Source organism: Furipterus horrens, unplaced genomic scaffold (assembly GCF_987537825.1).
Source record: "Furipterus horrens unplaced genomic scaffold, mFurHor1.1.pri manual_scaffold_7, whole genome shotgun sequence".
Classification (NCBI taxonomy): Eukaryota; Metazoa; Chordata; class Mammalia; order Chiroptera; family Furipteridae; genus Furipterus; species Furipterus horrens.
The window spans coordinates 99,183,367-99,190,961 of record NW_028327177.1 but is presented as its reverse complement, the minus strand read 5'-3'; the positions used below and the strand labels follow the sequence as shown (position 1 = coordinate 99,190,961).

General features: G+C 40.2%; 1 non-coding gene across 1 annotated transcript; it reads left to right on the top strand.

Moving 5' to 3' along the window:
- The first annotated feature begins 5,947 nt into the window (after positions 1–5,947).
- LOC150004882 (U1 spliceosomal RNA) lies at positions 5,948–6,112 on the top strand. Its single transcript, XR_016512576.1, has one exon. It is a non-coding gene; the product is annotated as a U1 spliceosomal RNA (small nuclear RNA).
- The last annotated feature ends 1,483 nt before the right edge of the window (positions 6,113–7,595 follow it).

Genomic DNA, 7,595 nt, shown 5'->3' with positions numbered 1-7,595 from the left:
TTGGTTCCATATGAATGGATGGAGTATTTGTTCTAGGTCTGTGAAATATGTCATTGGTATTTTAATAGGGATTGCATTGAATCTGTAAAATTGCTTTGGGTAGTATGGCCATTTTGATGATGTTGATTCTTCCCATCCAAGAACATGGTATTTGCTTCCATTTATTTGTATCTTCCTTAATTTCTTTCTTCAATGTTACATAATTTTCAGAGTACAGGTCTTTTATCTCTTTGGTTAAGTTTACTCCTAGGTACTTTATTTTTCTTGTTGCTATAGTAAATGGTATTTTCTTTTTTGTCTCTGTCTCTGATATTTTATTGTTGGTGTACAGAAATGCCTTAGATTTCTGTATATTTATTTTGTACCCTGCGATTTTGCCAAATTCACTTATTGTATCGAGTAGTCTTTCAGTGGAGTTTATAGGATTTTCTAGGTATACTATCATGTCATCTGCATATAATGAAAGTTTTACTTCCTCTTTCCCAATTTGGATGCCTTTTATTTCTTTTTCTTGTCTGATTGCTGTGGCTAGGACTTCCAACACTATGTTGAAAAGGAGTGGAGAGAGTGGACAACCTTGTCTAGTTCCCGATTTCAGGGGGAATGCTTTCAGTTTTTGTCCATTGAGTATGATGTTGGCCTCAGGCTTCTCATATATAGCTTTAATTATGTTAAGATATGCTCCCTTTATTCCCATTTTGTTGAGTGTTTTCATCATAAATGGGTGTTGTACTTTATCAAATGCTTTTTCTGCATCTATTGATATGATCATGTGATTTTTGTCTTTCATTCTGTTTAGGTGATGTATTATATTTATTGATTTGCGAATATTAAACCATCCTTGCATCCCTGGAATGAAGCCCACTTGATCATGATGTATGATCTTTTTGATGTATTGCTGGATCCTGTTTGCCAATAGTTTATTGAGGATTTTAGCATCGATGTTCATCAGTGATATTGGCCTGTAGTTTTCTTTCTTTGTTGTGTCTTGACCTGGTTTGGGGATTAGATTAATACTGGCTTCATAGAAAGAGTTTGGGATTTTCCCTTCTTCTTGGATTTTTTGGAACAGTTTGAGGAGGATAGGAGTTAGTTCTTCCCTGAATGTTCTGTAGAATTCGCCTGTGAAGCCATCCGGTCCAGGGCTTTTATGTGCAGGGAGATTTTGGATTACTGTTTCAATTTCCTTTTTTGTTATTGGTTTGTAGAGACTTTCCACTTCTTCTTGATTCAGTTTTGGAAGGTTGTATGTTTCTAGAAATTTGTCCATTTCTTCTAGATTGTCAAATTTCTTGTCATACAGTTGTCTGAAGTAATTTCTAACTATCATTTTTATTTCTGAGGTATCAGTCATGATTTCTCCTCTTTCATTTCTGATTTTGTTTATTTGTGTCTTCTCTCTTTTTTTCTTGATTAGACTGGCTAGAGGCTTGTCAATTTTGTTGATTTTTTCGAAGAACCAGCTCCTAGTTTTGTTGATCTTTTGGACTATTTGTTTAGTCTCTATGTCATTTAGTTCTGCTCTGATCTTGATGATTTTGTTCCTTCTTCTTGCCCTAGGCTTTGTTTGTTGTTGTTGTTCTAGTTCTTGTAGCATTATGGTTAGGTTTTTTATTTGAGATTATTCTATCCTTTTCAGATATGCCTGTATTGCTATAAACTTCTCTCTCAGGACTGCTTTTGCTGTGTCCCACAGGTTTTGGGTTGTTGTGTGCTCATTATCATTAGTTTCTAGAAATTTCTTGATTTCTTCTTTGATGTCATTGTTAACCCATTCATTATTTAATAGCATGTTATTCAATCTCCATGAGTTTGGGTGTCTTTGATTTTTTTCTCTGAGGTTGATTTCTAGTTTCAAGGCATTGTGATCTGAAAAGATGCTTGATATGATTTCAATTTTCTTGAATTTGTTGAGGCTTGTTTTGTGTCCTGTCATGTGGTCTATCTTTGAAAATATCCCATGTGCCTTTGAAAAGAATGTATATTTTGCTTCTTTGGGGTGAAAAGTTCTATATATATCAGTTAGATCCATGTGGTTTAGTGTGTTGTTCAATGCCTGTATATCCTTGGTGTTTCTTCGCTTTGATGATCTGTCTATTGTTGATAATGGAGTGTTGAAGTCCCCTACTATGAGTGCGTTGTTGTTGATATCCTTTTTGTGGTCTTCTAGTATTTGCTTTATGTATTTGGGTGCTCCTATGTTGGGTGCATATATGTTTATCAAAGTCATATCTTCTTAATGGATTGTTCCTTTAAGTATTATGATATGTCCTTCTTTGTCTCTTTTTATTGTCCTTGCTTTGAAATCCATTTTGTCTGATATGAGAACTGCTACCCCGGCTTTTTTTTCTGGTCCGTTTGCTTGGAATATTTTTTTATATCCCTTTACTTTCAGTCTGTGTAAATCTTTTGTTTTCAGGTGTGTTTCTTGTAGACAGCAAATATGTGGGTCCTGTTTTCTTATCCATTCCATTACCCTATGTCTTTTAATGGGAGCATTTAATCCATTTACATTTAAGGTTATTATTGACGTGTATTTATTCATTTCCCTTTGTACCTCTGTTCCTCTCCTCTCTTGTTTTTTTCTTCTTTTTTCTTAGAACACTCCCTTTAGCATCTCTTGCAATGCTGGTTTGGTGGCGATGTATTCTTTCAGTCTTCCTTTGTCTGAGAAACTCCTTATTTCACCTTCTATTTTGAATGAGAGCCTTGCTGGGTAGAGTATTCTTGGTTGTAGGCCTTTGTTTTTCATTGCTTGAAATATTTTTGACCATTCCCTTCTGGCTTGTAATGTTTCTGTTGAGAAATCAGTTGATAGCCTTATCGGAGCTCCCTTGTATATTATTTGCTGCTTTTCTCTTGCTGCTTTTAGGATTCTCTCTTTGTCTTGGAAAGTTGCCATTTTAACTGTGATGTGCCTTGGAGTGGGTTTTTGGGGGTTCCTCTTGATTGGAACTCTCAGTGCTTCTTGGACTTGCATAGTTTTTTCTCTCATCAGGTTTGGAAAATTTTCTGTCACTATTTCTCCTATCAAATTTTCAATTCCATGTTCCTTTTCTTCTCCCTCTCGTATTCCGATGATCCTTAAATTATTTTTCTAATGCTATCCTGTAATTCCCTTACATCTTGTTCATATTTTTTCAGTCGTTTTTCATTTTGCTGTATTGTCTGGGAGTTTTTCTCTACATTATCTTCTAACTCACTAATCCGATCCTCTGCTTCGTTTAGTCTGCTTTTGACTGATTCTACTGTGTTTTTCAGTTCAGAGATTGTATTCTTAAGTTCTTCCTGGTTCTTCTTAACAGTTTCTATGTCTTTTTTTATGCTGGTGTAGTTCTCTGCAAGTTCCCTGTAATTTTCTTGGAGCTGCTGGTAACTTCCTTGAAGGTTGTCATAGTTGATTTTAAGGATGTCGAGTATATTGAGCTTCTTTACCACCATTGTTTTGAATTCCATGTCTGACATTAGGGCTATGTCTATTTCATCTATCTCTCTTTCTGAGGATTCCTCTTTTCTTTTCATTGAGGGGTTATTTTTGCATCTTACCATGTTGGATTCTTTTTGTTTTTATTTACTTATTTATTTATTTGGTTTTTTTGGGGGGGTGTAGTCTGCTTTGACTTCCCTCCTTTGTGGTGTAATATTCTTTATCGAAGGTCTGGGAGTTTCAGTGGTGAAGTCTCTTTGATATCCTGAGCCTGATGTTCTTGAGTTACCCTTTATGTCGTTTGTTTATGCTGTTCGGTTATATTTCAGATGTTCTTTGATAGGATCTTCCTTCTGGCTAGTTGGTTGAGAGTCACTCTATCCACTTTGTCTTGAGTTCTTTTGTGGATATGCTGTTAAAGGCATAAACACACAGCCCAGGCAGGAGACCCACACCCTCAAAAAGTATCCCCCACTCTATCCTGCTATCGTTAGCCAACTAGCCCGTATTAATATAAATGTAAAGAGATTTGAGCTTTTATACTATAAGAAGAATAGATAAGAGTTGTTTTGGGGGAGGAAAAATAAAATTTTTGATAGAGGGGGTGATAGATTAATAATAGTTGAGACTGTGCAAGCCAGTAAGTAATATTTACATTGTATGTTAATAAAAATAGAAGAAAAGGATAAAAAATACATAATATATTAAGAAAGTGGGATTGTATTGTGTTTGGGTTTATATAGTAATTATATTATATTATTTAGAGTGATAGGGGGGCTAAGCTAGACACACAAATGAATAAACAACGATTAAAGAGAAACGATGAGAAGGAGAGGTTATATGCAACACGTTAGAGATAAAGTTTGTTATTATTGGAAGAGGAGAAGGAAAAACACCCCCCAAAAAAATCCCCAAGAAAATAGAAGAAAGAAAAGAAGAAAGAAAGAGAAGAAAATAAAAAATTTACCACAGAAAACCCCCCCAAAAAAACCCCAAAAGGGAAGAAAGGAACAAAGAATGATAGAACAGAAAGAATAAAGAAGAAAGAAAGAAAAAAGAGAGAAAAAAAATGAAAAAATATATATATATACCCCCCAAAAATCCCCCCAAAAAACCCCAGGAAAAGAATAAAGAAAGAAGGAAAGAAAAGAAATAATTAAGAAGAAAGAAAGAACAAGGGAGAAAAAAATTGGAAAAAAAAAGCGATGTTTTTACTCCGTTTTAGCCTTGGTGTGTTGCCTTCTTTTTCTGGGTCCGCAGCTGGTCTAGTGTGGCAGGTCAGAGGTTCTTGTTTTTTGCAGGACTGGTGTGTGCCCCCGGTTGCCGCTATGGTGCGTGCCCGCGGTTGCCGGCACAGCGCGCTCCCTTGCTGCCCTCTGGAGCCAGTTGAGGTGCCCTTGCGCGCGAGCCCCTGCGCGCTGGGGCGGCTCAAGAGTTTGCCCCACGGTTGGAGCCTATTGTTGCCGGGCCACGGTGGTTCCCCGTTCGCACCGAGGTGTCCCTGCGCGCGTCCCTGCCCGCACGGGTGGCCCGAGCGCTTTCCCCGGGATTGGCTCCTGTTGTTGCTGGGCCATGGTGGTTCCGCGTTCGCGCTGAGGTGTCCCTTCACGCCTCCCTGCACTCGTGGGCGGCCCGAGAGCTTTCCCCAGGATTAGGGCCTATTGTCCCTGGGCTGAGGTGTTTTCACACTCGCGGGCCGCCCGTGCCCTTAGTCCCGCTGAGCCAAGCTCTGGGAGTTGGTCTCTCGCCTCTTAGGGCAGGGCCGGGGACACTTGTGCTCAGTGGAAGTGAGCGTCCGTGAGTCGCCGCCTCCCGCTGTTCCCGTGCTGCAGCCGCCCGCCTTCCCTCACCCGTCTGGGTGGGCACAAACAGAGCCTGTGCTAGTGGTCTGCTTTCCGGCCTGGGGCCCTGCGCCCACGGGAGCTGTCTAGGGGTGTCTGTGCACGGTTCTGTGCACGGTTCTCTGCCTGTTCAGTGGGCCCTCCCTGTGCCCGTAGGGGCACTGATCTTATGTCCGTTGGGGAGTGTCCGAGGGACGCCTGGACTCACGGCCCAGCGCACCTGGGCCAGTGAGTGAGAGCACTTCCCTATGTGCGCCCCGCGACCCAAGGATAGGGTTGGGGAGTGGATGAGCACGCCTCTGCACCTGGGCTCCTCCAGAACGGCCTACCACCCCCAAACTTTCCTCCCCTCTCCACCGTCCACTAGAGAAAAATATAAAGGAGAATTATGTTCTCACTTGCCCGGCAGCACGCTGTCTCCTGTCCTTCAGCGCCAATGCCACTTGGTCGAGTCCCGTCTCTGCCTTAAATGCCTATCTTGATATCTAACAGTATGACTACTTTCTGAATGACCACAGGTAGAGAAATCAAAATTTGTGCTTGGTAGGCATGTAGATTTGGATACATAAGTTGCTATTCTACCGCCTGGATGGGAAAATATGAGTAATTGATTCTGCCTTTCACAGTGGCTCTGTTCACTGATATGGGTGGATACATCAAATTAATATCTTCTCCTTCTATACTTACCTGGCAGGTAAGTATACCATGATTACAAAAGTGGTTTTCCCAGGGCAAGGCTTATCCATTTCACTCTGGATGTGCTTACCCCTGCAATTTCCCCAAATGTGGGAAACTCGGCTGCATAATTTGTGGTAGTGGAGGACTGTGTTCATGCTCTCCCCTAAGAAAGAAAAAAAAGAAAAAATACATTTTCCCCTTCTAAAGAAAAGTGAGAGGAAGGAACACAGAAATCAGCAAAGGAATGGAAGCACTTTTGGATTAGGGAGACAGGATTAAGGAATCTTCTTTCCCACGTAAGTATGTATCATTTTGATTATTAGAAAACAATATTAAAAAGGTCTTATTTTTTTAAATTTATCCATCTCCCAATATTCTTTCCCCTATAGATTTCTTACTGATCCTTTAATTTATGATCTTAACCTAAAATCATGATATTGTGATTTTTTCATTCCTGTGAAATATTAATGCATTGTGTGTGTATATGTGCATATACAAGGTCTGTCCAAAAAAAGTCTACCCATTGTTAATGTAACAAGAAAGATTTCCATGGCATGATGTAACTGGCAAGCAAGGAAAGTTGTCTGGAATGGGCATGTATGAACAATGGCAGCTTCACTGTACTAATCACTAGGGAAAGTAGACGCTGTTGAGTGAACATGTATACTGTGTGGCCATTACATTCAAAATGACTGAATGAATAAAGTAAGGAATCTGCATCAAGTTTTGCGTTGAGAGTGAATATTCCTCCATAGAAACCATTTATATGACTCAGAAGGCTTTCAGAGATGATGCAGTGAGGGCAGTGCACACACTTCAAAGATGGTAGAGAATCTGTTGAAAGTGATCCACATTCCAGAAGGCCTGCACCAAGCAGAACACCTGAGAATGTTGAACATGTATGGGTTGCAATCAACAAAGATCAGCAACTGACAGTGCAAGAACTAGAAGCTGACCTGGGAATTCCAAAAAACTACTATGTCCAAGATTTTGATGCAGGATCTTGTCCTGAAATGTGTCATGGAAAAATTCATTCCTGCCAGAGCAGAAGAAACATCATGCTGCAATTGCTAATGACTTGATTCAAACTGCTATCAATGGAACAGATTTCCTCAAGAAGGTCATAACCAGAGATGAATTGTGGGTCTATGGCTATGATCTGGAAATGAAGGTCCAGTTGTCCCACGCCAGAAAAAGGTGCAGCAAAGCTGCAACAAAATCAAGACCACGTTAACTGTGTTTTTTGATTTGGAAGGTGTTGTTCATCATAAGTATGCCCCTACAGGCCAAACAATTAATAAATGCTACCTCAATGTTCTTTGTCACTGAGAGATACAATACAACTAAAACTGCCACAGCTATGGGCAACTGGTGATTGGCAGCTTCATCACAACAATATGCCTGCTCATGCATCATGTCTCATGCAGAGTTTTTTGGTGAAACATAAGTCACCCAAGTCACTCAGCCACCCTACAGCCCAGATTTGGCGCCCTGTAACTTCTGGCTTTTCCCAAAACAAAAATCACCTTTGAAAGGGAAAAAATTTCAGACCATTGCTGAGATTCAGGAAAATAGGGCAGCTGATGGCAATTGAGAGAAATGTGTGAGGTCCCAAGGTGCCTACTTTGAAGGGGGCTGAGGTGCCATTG